This window comes from Atractosteus spatula, chromosome 5, assembly GCF_055471065.1.
Source record: "Atractosteus spatula isolate fAtrSpa1 chromosome 5, fAtrSpa1.hap1, whole genome shotgun sequence".
Classification (NCBI taxonomy): Eukaryota; Metazoa; Chordata; class Actinopteri; order Semionotiformes; family Lepisosteidae; genus Atractosteus; species Atractosteus spatula.
Window position 1 is genome coordinate 14,284,849 of NC_142710.1, and position 16,863 is coordinate 14,301,711.

Consider the following 16,863-nt stretch of genomic DNA (forward strand, 5'->3'; position numbering starts at 1 on the left):
GGCGTGGCTGCTAAACGCTTCACTCTCGGCGCAAGGCGCGAACACAGGCTAAAGGACACCTTTCGGCACACCGAGCTCTCAGCGTACACCTGGAGGATGCGGGCATCGATCCCGCTACCTCTCGCATGCAAAGCGAGCGCTCTACCATGTGAGCTAAACCCCCTCGCTGCGCCTTTCCCCTCGGCGTCGCCTTGTGCCGCTTGTTCCCCTCTTACCGGGCGCCGTCCACTGCCCTTCGCCTGCAAGGCAGTCGGCTTTCTTGACTTATTGATGAAGGTCTGACGGGACGAGCGAATGACGCCTCCCCCCGTCCTCCAGCTCGCTGACAACACAAAAGCGGAAGAGTCGCTGTGGCTCGTTGGTCTAGGCGTATGATTCTCGCTTTGGGTGCGAGAGGTCCCGGGTTCAAATCCCGGACGAGCCCTTTTCCTCCTCTGCCACACTCGAATCTGGGAACTGATATCCACATCACCTCGCAGCGTCTGCTTACGGAAAACGATGGAAGGTGACTGATGACTGAAGGAGCCTGGTCAATCCTCATCACGTGGCACAATGACAGCGTGCAGTCAGCTGTCCAAGGCGGCAACCTCGTTGCTCGTTCAAGAGAACACGTCCTGAAAACCCCTCACCACTATGTCGTAAATGAGCACCGCGAACGCTTGTTGTCATGCGTCATTACTTGAGAAATGCAGAAGCAAAAACTGCCCCCTCTCAGCCACCGAAACGTGTGCGGGGCTCGCCTTTCGCTCTCTGCGCCTCGCATATTTATGGAGCTGTCTGCTCTTCTTTCTGTTGAAGTACTCAAAATACGGGGCGTCCCGCAGAGCGTGATGTGCTCGCTGACAGCTTTCAATTTTTAAAGGAAAACTATGAGCTCGATGGCTCGAATGTGAATGTTTAGCAATCGTTGATCAAACGCACGTCTTCTAAGGATTCGTGAGAGTATCCTCAGCACTGTTTTCGCTCGGATATACTTTTCATTTGCTAAGCTGCCAAATTGGACGAGAAAATGCCGGAGACGCACTCAGTGCAGACTGAGGCGGGGAAGGAGGCGTGGCCCTTCAATGCTTGACAGCTGAAGGACGTTCAGCGGAGGAGATCCTATCAGAAGTCGCAGAGGCTAAAGGAGAGCACCCGGCTCCCAGAGCACCAGACTCGGACCTGGAGGATGCGGGCATCGATCCCGCTACCTCTCGCATGCTAAGCGAGCGCTCTACCATTTGAGCTAATCCCCCTCGCTTCAGGCGTCTCGGCATCATGTCTTACCGCCTCTGCCCCTCTTACCGGACACCACCCGCTGCCCTTGGTCTGCAAGGCAGTCCTTTCAAGTGCGATGAAGATGCCGGGAGCTTCGTTGCCTATTGTACGAGCTGAACTTTGGTGCTCCTCAGTTCAATGCTCTTTCCATCAAGTCATCTTGTCTTTTGACGCTTCGTGTTTTGCGCTCCTTTGACTCTCGGCATATCGGGTGACTTGAAACACTGAAGTTGTTGCTTACGGAGTGTGGAACATTGTTTTGCAACTGTCATGACGCTGTGTGAGCCTTTCTTCGGCAACAGGGGCAGGCTGACAGCAGCGCCAGCGAAAGTTAGGGCAAATTTCTGGACTTAATTGTGAATGTGAATGTTATGTAGGAAAGGGGTGCGGCTTTGCTCCTCTCCCGTGTAAAGGTGACGCTTTCCAGGTGGTAGGCAAGCAGAGGTGGTTCTGAGCGAATAGTTGCTGCCAGTGTCTGAAAAGAGCAAGAGAGCAAGCGGCCCTGCCCCGTGTGAGGATCGAACTCACGACCTTCAGATTATGAGACTGACGCGCTACCTGCTGCGCCAACGAGGCCAGCTGCGGCGTGCCGGCCAGAAAGATTGCCTCACACGGATTTCAGACGCCTGGTCTCTAATTTTGCGACGCCCTCTGCTGGGTGTTGTGTTTGCCTTTTGATCTCACCGAGACTTTTGGAGTTTGTTTCTGTCGCGAGTCTGTCTTTCACAGCTCACCTAGCACAAGTCTCTCTGGCTGAAATGGCCTCTCTGCGTCAGCATCGTGGCCTCACTCAGCCATTAAAAACATCACTGGGACCTCTGACATGCTGACATGAAGTGTCAAGAGAGAGTGGCGGAGACGCACTTAAGCCAGAGAGAAGATGAAAAGGGGGCGTGGCTGCTAAACGCTTCACTCTCGGCGCAAGGCGCGAACACAGGCTAAAGGACACCTTTCGGCACACCGAGCTCTCAGCGTACACCTGGAGGATGCGGGCATCGATCCCGCTACCTCTCGCATGCAAAGCGAGCGCTCTACCATGTGAGCTAATCCCCCTCGCTGTGCCTTCCCCCTCGGCGTCGCCTTGTGCCGCTTGTTCCCCTCTTACCGGGCGCCGTCCACTGCCCTTCGCCTGCAAGGCAGTCGGCTTTCTTGACTTATTGATGAAGGTCTGACGGGACGAGCGAATGACGCCTCCCCCCGTCCTCCAGCTCGCTGACAACACAAAAGCGGAAGAGTCGCTGTGGCTCGTTGGTCTAGGCGTATGATTCTCGCTTCGGGTGCGAGAGGTCCCGGGTTCAAATCCCGGACGAGCCCTTTTCCTCCTCTGCCACACTCCTGGGAACTGATATCCACATCACCTCGCAGCGTCTGCTTACGGAAAACGATGGAAGGTGACTGATGACTGAAGGAGCCTGGTCAATCCTCATCACGTGGCACAATGACAGCGTGCAGTCAGCTGTCCAAGGCGGCAACCTCGTTGCTCGTTCAAGAGAACACGTCCTGAAAACCCCTCACCACTATGTCGTAAATGAGCACCGCGAACGCTTGTTGTCATGCGTCATTACTTGAGAAATGCAGAAGCAAAAACTGCCCCCTCTCAGCCACCGAAACGTGTGCGGGGCTCGCCTTTCGCTCTCTGCGCCTCGCATATTTATGGAGCTGTCTGCTCTTCTTTCTGTTGAAGTACTCAAAATACGGGGCGTCCCGCAGAGCGTGATGTGCTCGCTGACAGCTTTCAATATTTAAAGGAAAACTATGAGCTCGATGGCTCGAATGTGAATGTTTAGCAATCGTTGATCAAACGCACGTCTTCTAAGGATTCGTGAGAGTATCCTCAGCACTGTTTTCGCTCGGATATACTTTTCATTTGCTAAGCTGCCAAATTGGACGAGAAAATGCCGGAGACGCACTCAGTGCAGACTGAGGCGGGGAAGGAGGCGTGGCCCTTCAATGCTTGACAGCTGAAGGACGTTCAGCGGAGGAGAACCTATCAGAAGTCGCAGAGGCTAAAGGAGAGCACCCGTCTCCCAGAGCTCCAGACTCGGACCTGGAGGATGCGGTCATCGATCCCGCTACCTCTCGCATGCTAAGCGAGCGCTCTACCATTTGAGCTAATCCCCCTCGCTTCAGGCGTCTCGGCATCATGTCTTACCGCCTCTGCCCCTCTTACCGGACACCACCCGCTGCCCTTGGTCTGCAAGGCAGTCCTTTCAAGTGCGATGAAGACGCCGGGAGCTTCGTTGCCTATTGTACGAGCTGAACTTTGGTGCTCCTCAGTTCAATGCTCTTTCCATCAAGTCATCTTGTCTTTTGACGCTTCGTGTTTTGCGCTCCTTTGACTCTCGGCATATCGGGTGACTTGAAACTGAAGTTGTTGCTTACGGAGTGTGGAACATTGTTTTGCAACTGTCATGACGCTGTGTGAGCCTTTCTTCGGCAACAGGGGCAGGCTGACAGCAGCGCCAGCGAAAGTTAGGGCAAATTTCTGGACTTAATTGTGAATGTGAATGTTATGTAGGAAAGGGGTGCGGCTTTGCTCCTCTCCCGTGTAAAGGTGACGCTTTCCAGGTGGTAGGCAAGCAGAGGTGGTTCTGAGCGAATAGTTGCTGCCAGTGTCTGAAAAGAGCAAGAGAGCAAGCGGCCCTGCCCCGTGTGAGGATCGAACTCACGACCTTCAGATTATGAGACTGACGCGCTACCTGCTGCGCCAACGAGGCCAGCTGCGGCGTGCCGGTCAGAAAGATTGCCTCACACGGATTTCAGACGCCTGGTCCCTAATCTTGCGACGCCCTCTGCTGGGTGTTGTGTTGCCTTTTGATCTCACCGAGACTTTTGGGGTTTGTTTCTGTCGCGAGTCTGTCTTTCACAGCTCACCTAGCACAAGTCTCTTTGGCTGAAATGGCCTCTCTGCGTCAGCATCGTGGCCTCACTCAGCCATTAAAAACATCACTGGGACCTCTGACATGCTGACATGAAGTGTCAAGAGAGAGTGGCGGAGACGCACTTAAGCCAGAGAGAAGATGAAAAGGGGGCGTGGCTGCTAAACGCTTCACTCTCGGCGCAAGGCGCGAACACAGGCTAAAGGACACCTTTCGGCACACCGAGCTCTCAGCGTACACCTGGAGGATGCGGGCATCGATCCCGCTACCTCTCGCATGCAAAGCGAGCGCTCTACCATGTGAGCTAAACCCCCTCGCTGCGCCTTTCCCCTCGGCGTCGCCTTGTGCCGCTTGTTCCCCTCTTACCGGGCGCCGTCCACTGCCCTTCGCCTGCAAGGCAGTCGGCTTTCTTGACTTATTGATGAAGGTCTGACGGGACGAGCGAATGACGCCTCCCCCCGTCCTCCAGCTCGCTGACAACACAAAAGCGGAAGAGTCGCTGTGGTTCGTTGGTCTAGGCGTATGATTCTCGCTTTGGGTGCGAGAGGTCCCGGGTTCAAATCCCGGACGAGCCCTTTTCCTCCTCTGCCACACTCGAATCTGGGAACTGATATCCACATCACCTCGCAGCGTCTGCTTACGGAAAACGATGGAAGGTGACTGATGACTGAAGGAGCCTGGTCAATCCTCATCACGTGGCACAATGACAGCGTGCAGTCAGCTGTCCAAGGCGGCAACCTCGTTGCTCGTTCAAGAGAACACGTCCTGAAAACCCCTCACCACTATGTCGTAAATGAGCACCGCGAACGCTTGTTGTCATGCGTCATTACTTGAGAAATGCAGAAGCAAAAACTGCCCCCTCTCAGCCACCGAAACGTGTGCGGGGCTCGCCTTTCGCTCTCTGCGCCTCGCATATTTATGGAGCTGTCTGCTCTTCTTTCTGTTGAAGTACTCAAAATACGGGGCGTCCCGCAGAGCGTGATGTGCTCGCTGACAGCTTTCAATTTTTAAAGGAAAACTATGAGCTCGATGGCTCGAATGTGAATGTTTAGCAATCGTTGATCAAACGCACGTCTTCTAAGGATTCGTGAGAGTATCCTCAGCACTGTTTTCGCTCGGATATACTTTTCATTTGCTAAGCTGCCAAATTGGACGAGAAAATGCCGGAGACGCACTCAGTGCAGACTGAGGCGGGGAAGGAGGCGTGGCCCTTCAATGCTTGACAGCTGAAGGACGTTCAGCGGAGGAGATCCTATCAGAAGTCGCAGAGGCTAAAGGAGAGCACCCGGCTCCCAGAGCACCAGACTCGGACCTGGAGGATGCGGGCATCGATCCCGCTACCTCTCGCATGCTAAGCGAGCGCTCTACCATTTGAGCTAATCCCCCTCGCTTCAGGCGTCTCGGCATCATGTCTTACCGCCTCTGCCCCTCTTACCGGACACCACCCGCTGCCCTTGGTCTGCAAGGCAGTCCTTTCAAGTGCGATGAAGATGCCGGGAGCTTCGTTGCCTATTGTACGAGCTGAACTTTGGTGCTCCTCAGTTCAATGCTCTTTCCATCAAGTCATCTTGTCTTTTGACGCTTCGTGTTTTGCGCTCCTTTGACTCTCGGCATATCGGGTGACTTGAAACACTGAAGTTGTTGCTTACGGAGTGTGGAACATTGTTTTGCAACTGTCATGACGCTGTGTGAGCCTTTCTTCGGCAACAGGGGCAGGCTGACAGCAGCGCCAGCGAAAGTTAGGGCAAATTTCTGGACTTAATTGTGAATGTGAATGTTATGTAGGAAAGGGGTGCGGCTTTGCTCCTCTCCCGTGTAAAGGTGACGCTTTCCAGGTGGTAGGCAAGCAGAGGTGGTTCTGAGCGAATAGTTGCTGCCAGTGTCTGAAAAGAGCAAGAGAGCAAGCGGCCCTGCCCCGTGTGAGGATCGAACTCACGACTTTCAGATTATGAGACTGACGCGCTACCTGCTGCGCCAACGAGGCCAGCTGCGGCGTGCCGGCCAGAAAGATTGCCTCACACGGATTTCAGACGCCTGGTCTCTAATTTTGCGACGCCCTCTGCTGGGTGTTGTGTTTGCCTTTTGATCTCACCGAGACTTTTGGAGTTTGTTTCTGTCGCGAGTCTGTCTTTCACAGCTCACCTAGCACAAGTCTCTCTGGCTGAAATGGCCTCTCTGCGTCAGCATCGTGGCCTCACTCAGCCATTAAAAACATCACTGGGACCTCTGACATGCTGACATGAAGTGTCAAGAGAGAGTGGCGGAGACGCACTTAAGCCAGAGAGAAGATGAAAAGGGGGCGTGGCTGCTAAACGCTTCACTCTCGGCGCAAGGCGCGAACACAGGCTAAAGGACACCTTTCGGCACACCGAGCTCTCAGCGTACACCTGGAGGATGCGGGCATCGATCCCGCTACCTCTCGCATGCAAAGCGAGCGCTCTACCATGTGAGCTAATCCCCCTCGCTGTGCCTTCCCCCTCGGCGTCGCCTTGTGCCGCTTGTTCCCCTCTTACCGGGCGCCGTCCACTGCCCTTCGCCTGCAAGGCAGTCGGCTTTCTTGACTTATTGATGAAGGTCTGACGGGACGAGCGAATGACGCCTCCCCCCGTCCTCCAGCTCGCTGACAACGCAAAAGCGGAAGAGTCGCTGTGGCTCGTTGGTCTAGGCGTATGATTCTCGCTTCGGGTGCGAGAGGTCCCGGGTTCAAATCCCGGACGAGCCCTTTTCCTCCTCTGCCACACTCCTGGGAACTGATATCCACATCACCTCGCAGCGTCTGCTTACGGAAAACGATGGAAGGTGACTGATGACTGAAGGAGCCTGGTCAATCCTCATCACGTGGCACAATGACAGCGTGCAGTCAGCTGTCCAAGGCGGCAACCTCGTTGCTCGTTCAAGAGAACACGTCCTGAAAACCCCTCACCACTATGTCGTAAATGAGCACCGCGAACGCTTGTTGTCATGCGTCATTACTTGAGAAATGCAGAAGCAAAAACTGCCCCCTCTCAGCCACCGAAACGTGTGCGGGGCTCGCCTTTCGCTCTCTGCGCCTCGCATATTTATGGAGCTGTCTGCTCTTTCTGTTGAAGTACTCAAAATACGGGGCGTCCCGCAGAGCGTGATGTGCTCGCTGACAGCTTTCAATATTTAAAGGAAAACTATGAGCTCGATGGCTCGAATGTGAATGTTTAGCAATCGTTGATCAAACGCACGTCTTCTAAGGATTCGTGAGAGTATCCTCAGCACTGTTTTCGCTCGGATATACTTTTCATTTGCTAAGCTGCCAAATTGGACGAGAAAATGCCGGAGACGCACTCAGTGCAGACTGAGGCGGGGAAGGAGGCGTGGCCCTTCAATGCTTGACAGCTGAAGGACGTTCAGCGGAGGAGAACCTATCAGAAGTCGCAGAGGCTAAAGGAGAGCACCCGTCTCCCAGAGGTCCAGACTCGGACCTGGAGGATGCGGGCATCGATCCCGCTACCTCTCGCATGCTAAGCGAGCGCTCTACCATTTGAGCTAATCCCCCTCGCTTCAGGCGTCTCGGCATCATGTCTTACCGCCTCTGCCCCTCTTACCGGACACCACCCGCTGCCCTTGGTCTGCAAGGCAGTCCTTTCAAGTGCGATGAAGATGCCGGGAGCTTCGTTGCCTATTGTACGAGCTGAACTTTGGTGCTCCTCAGTTCAATGCTCTTTCCATCAAGTCATCTTGTCTTTTGACGCTTCGTGTTTTGCGCTCCTTTGACTCTCGGCATATCGGGTGACTTGAAACACTGAAGTTGTTGCTTACGGAGTGTGGAACATTGTTTTGCAACTGTCATGACGCTGTGTGAGCCTTTCTTCGGCAACAGGGGCAGGCTGACAGCAGCGCCAGCGAAAGTTAGGGCAAATTTCTGGACTTAATTGTGAATGTGAATGTTATGTAGGAAAGGGGTGCGGCTTTGCTCCTCTCCCGTGTAAAGGTGACGCTTTCCAGGTGGTAGGCAAGCAGAGGTGGTTCTGAGCGAATAGTTGCTGCCAGTGTCTGAAAAGAGCAAGAGAGCAAGCGGCCCTGCCCCGTGTGAGGATCGAACTCACGACCTTCAGATTATGAGACTGACGCGCTACCTGCTGCGCCAACGAGGCCAGCTGCGGCGTGCCGGCCAGAAAGATTGCCTCACACGGATTTCAGACGCCTGGTCCCTAATCTTGCGACGCCCTCTGCTGGGTGTTGTGTTGCCTTTTGATCTCACCGAGACTTTTGGGGTTTGTTTCTGTCGCGAGTCTGTCTTTCACAGCTCACCTAGCACAAGTCTCTTTGGCTGAAATGGCCTCTCTGCGTCAGCATCGTGGCCTCACTCAGCCATTAAAAACATCACTGGGACCTCTGACATGCTGACATGAAGTGTCAAGAGAGAGTGGCGGAGACGCACTTAAGCCAGAGAGAAGATGAAAAGGGGGCGTGGCTGCTAAACGCTTCACTCTCGGCGCAAGGCGCGAACACAGGCTAAAGGACACCTTTCGGCACACCGAGCTCTCAGCGTACACCTGGAGGATGCGGGCATCGATCCCGCTACCTCTCGCATGCAAAGCGAGCGCTCTACCATGTGAGCTAAACCCCCTCGCTGCGCCTTTCCCCTCGGCGTCGCCTTGTGCCGCTTGTTCCCCTCTTACCGGGCGCCGTCCACTGCCCTTCGCCTGCAAGGCAGTCGGCTTTCTTGACTTATTGATGAAGGTCTGACGGGACGAGCGAATGACGCCTCCCCCCGTCCTCCAGCTCGCTGACAACACAAAAGCGGAAGAGTCGCTGTGGCTCGTTGGTCTAGGCGTATGATTCTCGCTTCGGGTGCGAGAGGTCCCGGGTTCAAATCCCGGACGAGCCCTTTTCCTCCTCTGCCACACTCCTGGGAACTGATATCCACATCACCTCGCAGCGTCTCCTTACGGCAAACGATGGAAGGTGACTGATGACTGAAGGAGCCTGGTCAATCCTCATCACGTGGCACAATGACAGCGTGCAGTCAGCTGTCCAAGGCGGCAACCTCGTTGCTCGTTCAAGAGAACACGTCCTGAAAACCCCTCACCACTATGTCGTAAATGAGCACCGCGAACGCTTGTTGTCATGCGTCATTACTTGAGAAATGCAGAAGCAAAAACTGCCCCCTCTCAGCCACCGAAACGTGTGCGGGGCTCGCCTTTCGCTCTCTGCGCCTCGCATATTTATGGAGCTGTCTGCTCTTCTTTCTGTTGAAGTACTCAAAATACGGGGCGTCCCGCAGAGCGTGATGTGCTCGCTGACAGCTTTCAATATTTAAAGGAAAACTATGAGCTCGATGGCTCGAATGTGAATGTTTAGCAATCGTTGATCAAACGCACGTCTTCTAAGGATTCGTGAGAGTATCCTCAGCACTGTTTTCGCTCGGATATACTTTTCATTTGCTAAGCTGCCAAATTGGACGAGAAAATGCCGGAGACGCACTCAGTGCAGACTGAGGCGGGGAAGGAGGCGTGGCCCTTCAATGCTTGACAGCTGAAGGACGTTCAGCGGAGGAGAACCTATCAGAAGTCGCAGAGGCTAAAGGAGAGCACCCGTCTCCCAGAGCTCCAGACTCGGACCTGGAGGATGCGGGCATCGATCCCGCTACCTCTCGCATGCTAAGCGAGCGCTCTACCATTTGAGCTAATCCCCCTTGCTTCAGGTGTCTCGGCATCATGTCTTACCGCCTCTGCCCCTCTTACCGGACACCACCCGCTGCCCTTGGTCTGCAAGGCAGTCCTTTCAAGTGCGATGAAGACGCCGGGAGCTTCGTTGCCTATTGTACGAGCTGAACTTTGGTGCTCCTCAGTTCAATGCTCTTTCCATCAAGTCATCTTGTCTTTTGACGCTTCGTGTTTTGCGCTCCTTTGACTCTCGGCATATCGGGTGACTTGAAACACTGAAGTTGTTGCTTACGGAGTGTGGAACATTGTTTTGCAACTGTCATGACGCTGTGTGAGCCTTTCTTCGGCAACAGGGGCAGGCTGACAGCAGCGCCAGCGAAAGTTAGGGCAAATTTCTGGACTTAATTGTGAATGTGAATGTTATGTAGGAAAGGGGTGCGGCTTTGCTCCTCTCCCGTGTAAAGGTGACGCTTTCCAGGTGGTAGGCAAGCAGAGGTGGTTCTGAGCGAATAGTTGCTGCCAGTGTCTGAAAAGAGCAAGAGAGCAAGCGGCCCTGCCCCGTGTGAGGATCGAACTCACGACCTTCAGATTATGAGACTGACGCGCTACCTGCTGCGCCAACGAGGCCAGCTGCGGCGTGCCGGCCAGAAAGATTGCCTCACACGGATTTCAGACGCCTGGTCCCTAATCTTGCGACGCCCTCTGCTGGGTGTTGTGTTGCCTTTTGATCTCACCGAGACTTTTGGGGTTTGTTTCTGTCGCGAGTCTGTCTTTCACAGCTCACCTAGCACAAGTCTCTCTGGCTGAAATGGCCTCTCTGCGTCAGCATCGTGGCCTCACTCAGCCATTAAAAACATCACTGGGACCTCTGACATGCTGACATGAAGTGTCAAGAGAGAGTGGCGGAGACGCACTTAAGCCAGAGAGAAGATGAAAAGGGGGCGTGGCTGCTAAACGCTTCACTCTCGGCGCAAGGCGCGAACACAGGCTAAAGGACACCTTTCGGCACACCGAGCTCTCAGCGTACACCTGGAGGATGCGGGCATCGATCCCGCTACTTCTCGCATGCAAAGCGGGCGCTCTACCATGTGAGCTAATCCCCCTCGCTGTGCCTTCCCCCTCGGCGTCGCCTTGTGCCGCTTGTTCCCCTCTTACCGGGCGCCGTCCACTGCCCTTCGCCTGCAAGGCAGTCGGCTTTCTTGACTTATTGATGAAGGTCTGACGGGACGAGCGAATGACGCCTCCCCCCGTCCTCCAGCTCGCTGACAACACAAAAGCGGAAGAGTCGCTGTGGCTCGTTGGTCTAGGAGTATGATTCTCACTTCGGGTGCTAGAGGTCCCGGGTTCAAATCCCGGACGAGCCCTTTTCCTCCTCTGCCACACTCCTGGGAACTGATATCCACATCACCTCGCAGCGTCTGCTTACGGCAAACGATGGAAGGTGACTGATGACTGAAGGAGCCTGGTCAATCCTCATCACGTGGCACAATGACAGCGTGCAGTCAGCTGTCCAAGGCGGCAACCTCGTTGCTCGTTCAAGAGAACACGTCCTGAAAACCCCTCACCACTATGTCGTAAATGAGCACCCCGAACGCTTGTTGTCATGCGTCATTACTTGAGAAATGCAGAAGCAAAAACTGCCCCCTCTCAGCCACCGAAACGTGTACGGGGCTCGCCTTTCGCTCTCTGCGCCTCGCATATTTATGGAGCTGTCTGCTCTTCTTTCTGTTGAAGTACTCAAAATACGGGGCGTCCCGCAGAGCGTGATGTGCTCGCTGACAGCTTTCAATATTTAAAGGAAAACTATGAGCTCGATGGCTCGAATGTGAATGTTTAGCAATCATTGATCAAACGCACGTCTTCTAAGGATTCGTGAGAGTATCCTCAGCACTGTTTTCGCTCGGATATACTTTTCATTTGCTAAGCTGCCAAATTGGACGAGAAAATGCCGGAGACGCACTCAGTGCAGACTGAGGCGGGGAAGGAGGCGTGGCCCTTCAATGCTTGACAGCTGAAGGACGTTCAGCGGAGGAGAACCTATCAGAAGTCGCAGAGGCTAAAGGAGAGCACCCGTCTCCCAGAGCTCCAGACTCGGACCTGGAGGATGCGGGCATCGATCCCGCTACCTCTCGCATGCTAAGCGAGCGCTCTACCATTTGAGCTAATCCCCCTCGCTTCAGGCGTCTCGGCATCATGTCTTACCGCCTCTGCCCCTCTTACCGGACACCACCCGCTGCCCTTGGTCTGCAAGGCAGTCCTTTCAAGTGCGATGAAGACGCCGGGAGCTTCGTTGCCTATTGTACGAGCTGAACTTTGGTGCTCCTCAGTTCAATGCTCTTTCCATCAAGTCATCTTGTCTTTTGACGCTTCGTGTTTTGCGCTCCTTTGACTCTCGGCATATCGGGTGACTTGAAACACTGAAGTTGTTGCTTACGGAGTGTGGAACATTGTTTTGCAACTGTCATGACGCTGTGTGAGCCTTTCTTCGGCAACAGGGGCAGGCTGACAGCAGCGCCAGCGAAAGTTAGGGTAAATTTCTGGACTTAATTGTGAATGTGAATGTTATGTAGGAAAGGGGTGCGGCTTTGCTCCTCTCCCGTGTAAAGGTGACGCTTTCCAGGTGGTAGGCAAGCAGAGGTGGTTCTGAGCGAATAGTTGCTGCCAGTGTCTGAAAAGAGCAAGAGAGCAAGCGGCCCTGCCCCGTGTGAGGATCGAACTCACGACCTTCAGATTATGAGACTGACGCGCTACCTGCTGCGCCAACGAGGCCAGCTGCGGCGTGCCGGTCAGAAAGATTGCCTCACACGGATTTCAGACGCCTGGTCCCTAATCTTGCGACGCCCTCTGCTGGGTGTTGTGTTGCCTTTTGATCTCACCGAGACTTTTGGGGTTTGTTTCTGTCGCGAGTCTGTCTTTCACAGCTCACCTAGCACAAGTCTCTTTGGCTGAAATGGCCTCTCTGCGTCAGCATCGTGGCCTCACTCAGCCATTAAAAACATCACTGGGACCTCTGACATGCTGACATGAAGTGTCAAGAGAGAGTGGCGGAGACGCACTTAAGCCAGAGAGAAGATGAAAAGGGGGCGTGGCTGCTAAACGCTTCACTCTCGGCGCAAGGCGCGAACACAGGCTAAAGGACACCTTTCGGCACACCGAGCTCTCAGCGTACACCTGGAGGATGCGGGCATCGATCCCGCTACCTCTCGCATGCAAAGCGAGCGCTCTACCATGTGAGCTAATCCCCCTCGCTGTGCCTTCCCCCTCGGCGTCGCCTTGTGCCGCTTGTTCCCCTCTTACCGGGCGCCGTCCACTGCCCTTCGCCTGCAAGGCAGTCGGCTTTCTTGACTTATTGATGAAGGTCTGACGGGACGAGCGAATGACGCCTCCCCCCGTCCTCCAGCTCGCTGACAACACAAAAGCGGAAGAGTCGCTGTGGCTCGTTGGTCTAGGCGTATGATTCTCGCTTTGGGTGCGAGAGGTCCCGGGTTCAAATCCCGGACGAGCCCTTTTCCTCCTCTGCCACACTCGAATCTGGGAACTGATATCCACATCACCTCGCAGCGTCTGCTTACGGAAAACGATGGAAGGTGACTGATGACTGAAGGAGCCTGGTCAATCCTCATCACGTGGCACAATGACAGCGTGCAGTCAGCTGTCCAAGGCGGCAACCTCGTTGCTCGTTCAAGAGAACACGTCCTGAAAACCCCTCACCACTATGTCGTAAATGAGCACCGCGAACGCTTGTTGTCATGCGTCATTACTTGAGAAATGCAGAAGCAAAAACTGCCCCCTCTCAGCCACCGAAACGTGTGCGGGGCTCGCCTTTCGCTCTCTGCGCCTCGCATATTTATGGAGCTGTCTGCTCTTCTTTCTGTTGAAGTACTCAAAATACGGGGCGTCCCGCAGAGCGTGATGTGCTCGCTGACAGCTTTCAATTTTTAAAGGAAAACTATGAGCTCGATGGCTCGAATGTGAATGTTTAGCAATCGTTGATCAAACGCACGTCTTCTAAGGATTCGTGAGAGTATCCTCAGCACTGTTTTCGCTCGGATATACTTTTCATTTGCTAAGCTGCCAAATTGGACGAGAAAATGCCGGAGACGCACTCAGTGCAGACTGAGGCGGGGAAGGAGGCGTGGCCCTTCAATGCTTGACAGCTGAAGGACGTTCAGCGGAGGAGATCCTATCAGAAGTCGCAGAGGCTAAAGGAGAGCACCCGGCTCCCAGAGCACCAGACTCGGACCTGGAGGATGCGGGCATCGATCCCGCTACCTCTCGCATGCTAAGCGAGCGCTCTACCATTTGAGCTAATCCCCCTCGCTTCAGGCGTCTCGGCATCATGTCTTACCGCCTCTGCCCCTCTTACCGGACACCACCCGCTGCCCTTGGTCTGCAAGGCAGTCCTTTCAAGTGCGATGAAGATGCCGGGAGCTTCGTTGCCTATTGTACGAGCTGAACTTTGGTGCTCCTCAGTTCAATGCTCTTTCCATCAAGTCATCTTGTCTTTTGACGCTTCGTGTTTTGCGCTCCTTTGACTCTCGGCATATCGGGTGACTTGAAACACTGAAGTTGTTGCTTACGGAGTGTGGAACATTGTTTTGCAACTGTCATGACGCTGTGTGAGCCTTTCTTCGGCAACAGGGGCAGGCTGACAGCAGCGCCAGCGAAAGTTAGGGCAAATTTCTGGACTTAATTGTGAATGTGAATGTTATGTAGGAAAGGGGTGCGGCTTTGCTCCTCTCCCGTGTAAAGGTGACGCTTTCCAGGTGGTAGGCAAGCAGAGGTGGTTCTGAGCGAATAGTTGCTGCCAGTGTCTGAAAAGAGCAAGAGAGCAAGCGGCCCTGCCCCGTGTGAGGATCGAACTCACGACCTTCAGATTATGAGACTGACGCGCTACCTGCTGCGCCAACGAGGCCAGCTGCGGTGTGCCGGCCAGAAAGCTTGCCTCACACGGATTTCAGACGCCTGGTCCCTAATCTTGCGACGCCCTCTGCTGGGTGTTGTGTTGCCTTTTGATCTCACCGAGACTTTTGGGGTTTGTTTCTGTCGCGAGTCTGTCTTTCACAGCTCACCTAGCACAAGTCTCTCTGGCTGAAATGGCCTCTCTGCGTCAGCATCGTGGCCTCACTCAGCCATTAAAAACATCACTGGGACCTCTGACATGCTGACATGAAGTGTCAAGAGAGAGTGGCGGAGACGCACTTAAGCCAGAGAGAAGATGAAAAGGGGGCGTGGCTGCTAAACGCTTCACTCTCGGCGCAAGGCGCGAACACAGGCTAAAGGACACCTTTCGGCACACCGAGCTCTCAGCGTACACCTGGAGGATGCGGGCATCGATCCCGCTACCTCTCGCATGCAAAGCGAGCGCTCTACCATGTGAGCTAAACCCCCTCGCTGCGCCTTCCCCCTCGGCGTCGCCTTGTGCCGCTTGTTCCCCTCTTACCGGGCGCCGTCCACTGCCCTTCGCCTGCAAGGCAGTCGGCTTTCTTGACTTATTGATGAAGGTCTGACGGGACGAGCGAATGACGCCTCCCCCCGTCCTCCAGCTCGCTGACAACACAAAAGCGGAAGAGTCGCTGTGGCTCGTTGGTCTAGGCGTATGATTCTCGCTTCGGGTGCGAGAGGTCCCGGGTTCAAATCCCGGACGAGCCCTTTTCCTCCTCTGCCACACTCCTGGGAACTGATATCCACATCACCTCGCAGCGTCTGCTTACGGCAAACGATGGAAGGTGACTGATGACTGAAGGAGCCTGGTCAATCCTCATCACGTGGCACAATGACAGCGTGCAGTCAGCTGTCCAAGGCGGCAACCTCGTTGCTCGTTCAAGAGAACACGTCCTGAAAACCCCTCACCACTATGTCGTAAATGTGCACCGCGAACGCTTGTTGTCATGCGTCATTACTTGAGAAATGCAGAAGCAAAAACTGCCCCCTCTCAGCCACCGAAACGTGTGCGGGGCTCGCCTTTCGCTCTCTGCGCCTCGCATATTTATGGAGCTGTCTGCTCTTCTTTCTGTTGAAGTACTCAAAATACGGGGCGTCCCGCAGAGCGTGATGTGCTCGCTGACAGCTTTCAATTTTTAAAGGAAAACTATGAGCTCGATGGCTCGAATGTGAATGTTTAGCAATCGTTGATCAAACGCACGTCTTCTAAGGATTCGTGAGAGTATCCTCAGCACTGTTTTCGCTCGGATATACTTTTCATTTGCTAAGCTGCCAAATTGGACGAGAAAATGCCGGAGACGCACTCAGTGCAGACTGAGGCGGGGAAGGAGGCGTGGCCCTTCAATGCTTGACAGCTGAAGGACGTTCAGCGGAGGAGAACCTATCAGAAGTCGCAGAGGCTAAAGGAGAGCACCCGGCTCCCAGAGCTCCAGACTCGGACCTGGAGGATGCGGGCATCGATCCCGCTACCTCTCGCATGCTAAGCGAGCGCTCTACCATTTGAGCTAATCCCCCTCGCTTCAGGTGTCTCGGCATCATGTCTTACCGCCTCTGCCCCTCTTACCGGACACCACCCGCTGCCCTTGGTCTGCAAGGCAGTCCTTTCAAGTGCGATGAAGACGCCGGGAGCTTCGTTGCCTATTGTACGAGCTGAACTTTGGTGCTCCTCAGTTCAATGCTCTTTCCATCAAGTCATCTTGTCTTTTGACGCTTCGTGTTTTGCGCTCCTTTGACTCTCGGCATATCGGGTGACTTGAAACACTGAAGTTGTTGCTTACGGAGTGTGGAACATTGTTTTGCAACTGTCATGACGCTGTGTGAGCCTTTCTTCGGCAACAGGGGCAGGCTGACAGCAGCGCCAGCGAAAGTTAGGGCAAATTTCTGGACTTAATTGTGAATGTGAATGTTATGTAGGAAAGGGGTGCGGCTTTGCTCCTCTCCCGTGTAAAGGTGACGCTTTCCAGGTGGTAGGCAAGCAGAGGTGGTTCTGAGCGAATAGTTGCTGCCAGTGTCTGAAAAGAGCAAGAGAGCAAGCGGCCCTGCCCCGTGTGAGGATCGAACTCACGACCTTCAGATTATGAGACTGACGCGCTACCTGCTGCGCCAACGAGGCCAGCTGCGGCGTGCCGGCCAGAAAGATTGCC

General features: G+C 54.4%; 25 non-coding genes across 25 annotated transcripts; 7 read left to right on the plus strand and 18 right to left on the minus strand.

Annotated features, from left to right (window-relative positions):
- Nucleotides 1-352: 352 nt before the first annotated feature.
- Nucleotides 353-424, plus strand: trnap-ugg (transfer RNA proline (anticodon UGG)). The gene has a single exon. It is a non-coding gene; the product is annotated as a tRNA-Pro (tRNA).
- A 738-nt stretch (nucleotides 425-1,162) lies between these two features.
- trnaa-agc (transfer RNA alanine (anticodon AGC)) lies at nucleotides 1,163-1,235 on the minus strand. The gene has a single exon. It is a non-coding gene; the product is annotated as a tRNA-Ala (tRNA).
- Nucleotides 1,236-1,760: 525 nt separating this feature from the next.
- Nucleotides 1,761-1,833, minus strand: trnam-cau (transfer RNA methionine (anticodon CAU)). The gene has a single exon. It is a non-coding gene; the product is annotated as a tRNA-Met (tRNA).
- Nucleotides 1,834-2,237: 404 nt separating this feature from the next.
- Nucleotides 2,238-2,310, minus strand: trnaa-ugc (transfer RNA alanine (anticodon UGC)). Its single transcript has one exon. It is a non-coding gene; the product is annotated as a tRNA-Ala (tRNA).
- A 189-nt stretch (nucleotides 2,311-2,499) lies between these two features.
- On the plus strand, nucleotides 2,500-2,571 carry trnap-cgg (transfer RNA proline (anticodon CGG)). Its single transcript has one exon. It is a non-coding gene; the product is annotated as a tRNA-Pro (tRNA).
- Nucleotides 2,572-3,901: 1,330 nt separating this feature from the next.
- Nucleotides 3,902-3,974, minus strand: trnam-cau (transfer RNA methionine (anticodon CAU)). The gene has a single exon. It is a non-coding gene; the product is annotated as a tRNA-Met (tRNA).
- Nucleotides 3,975-4,639: 665 nt separating this feature from the next.
- Nucleotides 4,640-4,711, plus strand: trnap-ugg (transfer RNA proline (anticodon UGG)). Its single transcript has one exon. It is a non-coding gene; the product is annotated as a tRNA-Pro (tRNA).
- A 738-nt stretch (nucleotides 4,712-5,449) lies between these two features.
- trnaa-agc (transfer RNA alanine (anticodon AGC)) lies at nucleotides 5,450-5,522 on the minus strand. Its single transcript has one exon. It is a non-coding gene; the product is annotated as a tRNA-Ala (tRNA).
- Nucleotides 5,523-6,047: 525 nt separating this feature from the next.
- Nucleotides 6,048-6,120, minus strand: trnam-cau (transfer RNA methionine (anticodon CAU)). Its single transcript has one exon. It is a non-coding gene; the product is annotated as a tRNA-Met (tRNA).
- A 404-nt stretch (nucleotides 6,121-6,524) lies between these two features.
- trnaa-ugc (transfer RNA alanine (anticodon UGC)) lies at nucleotides 6,525-6,597 on the minus strand. Its single transcript has one exon. It is a non-coding gene; the product is annotated as a tRNA-Ala (tRNA).
- Nucleotides 6,598-6,786: 189 nt separating this feature from the next.
- Nucleotides 6,787-6,858, plus strand: trnap-cgg (transfer RNA proline (anticodon CGG)). The gene has a single exon. It is a non-coding gene; the product is annotated as a tRNA-Pro (tRNA).
- A 731-nt stretch (nucleotides 6,859-7,589) lies between these two features.
- trnaa-agc (transfer RNA alanine (anticodon AGC)) lies at nucleotides 7,590-7,662 on the minus strand. The gene has a single exon. It is a non-coding gene; the product is annotated as a tRNA-Ala (tRNA).
- Nucleotides 7,663-8,187: 525 nt separating this feature from the next.
- trnam-cau (transfer RNA methionine (anticodon CAU)) lies at nucleotides 8,188-8,260 on the minus strand. Its single transcript has one exon. It is a non-coding gene; the product is annotated as a tRNA-Met (tRNA).
- A 665-nt stretch (nucleotides 8,261-8,925) lies between these two features.
- trnap-cgg (transfer RNA proline (anticodon CGG)) lies at nucleotides 8,926-8,997 on the plus strand. Its single transcript has one exon. It is a non-coding gene; the product is annotated as a tRNA-Pro (tRNA).
- Nucleotides 8,998-9,731: 734 nt separating this feature from the next.
- Nucleotides 9,732-9,804, minus strand: trnaa-agc (transfer RNA alanine (anticodon AGC)). Its single transcript has one exon. It is a non-coding gene; the product is annotated as a tRNA-Ala (tRNA).
- A 525-nt stretch (nucleotides 9,805-10,329) lies between these two features.
- On the minus strand, nucleotides 10,330-10,402 carry trnam-cau (transfer RNA methionine (anticodon CAU)). Its single transcript has one exon. It is a non-coding gene; the product is annotated as a tRNA-Met (tRNA).
- Nucleotides 10,403-11,873: 1,471 nt separating this feature from the next.
- On the minus strand, nucleotides 11,874-11,946 carry trnaa-agc (transfer RNA alanine (anticodon AGC)). Its single transcript has one exon. It is a non-coding gene; the product is annotated as a tRNA-Ala (tRNA).
- Nucleotides 11,947-12,471: 525 nt separating this feature from the next.
- Nucleotides 12,472-12,544, minus strand: trnam-cau (transfer RNA methionine (anticodon CAU)). The gene has a single exon. It is a non-coding gene; the product is annotated as a tRNA-Met (tRNA).
- Nucleotides 12,545-12,947: 403 nt separating this feature from the next.
- Nucleotides 12,948-13,020, minus strand: trnaa-ugc (transfer RNA alanine (anticodon UGC)). Its single transcript has one exon. It is a non-coding gene; the product is annotated as a tRNA-Ala (tRNA).
- Nucleotides 13,021-13,209: 189 nt separating this feature from the next.
- Nucleotides 13,210-13,281, plus strand: trnap-ugg (transfer RNA proline (anticodon UGG)). Its single transcript has one exon. It is a non-coding gene; the product is annotated as a tRNA-Pro (tRNA).
- A 738-nt stretch (nucleotides 13,282-14,019) lies between these two features.
- Nucleotides 14,020-14,092, minus strand: trnaa-agc (transfer RNA alanine (anticodon AGC)). The gene has a single exon. It is a non-coding gene; the product is annotated as a tRNA-Ala (tRNA).
- Nucleotides 14,093-14,617: 525 nt separating this feature from the next.
- Nucleotides 14,618-14,690, minus strand: trnam-cau (transfer RNA methionine (anticodon CAU)). Its single transcript has one exon. It is a non-coding gene; the product is annotated as a tRNA-Met (tRNA).
- A 665-nt stretch (nucleotides 14,691-15,355) lies between these two features.
- On the plus strand, nucleotides 15,356-15,427 carry trnap-cgg (transfer RNA proline (anticodon CGG)). Its single transcript has one exon. It is a non-coding gene; the product is annotated as a tRNA-Pro (tRNA).
- A 734-nt stretch (nucleotides 15,428-16,161) lies between these two features.
- trnaa-agc (transfer RNA alanine (anticodon AGC)) lies at nucleotides 16,162-16,234 on the minus strand. Its single transcript has one exon. It is a non-coding gene; the product is annotated as a tRNA-Ala (tRNA).
- Nucleotides 16,235-16,759: 525 nt separating this feature from the next.
- Nucleotides 16,760-16,832, minus strand: trnam-cau (transfer RNA methionine (anticodon CAU)). The gene has a single exon. It is a non-coding gene; the product is annotated as a tRNA-Met (tRNA).
- Nucleotides 16,833-16,863: the final 31 nt, after the last annotated feature.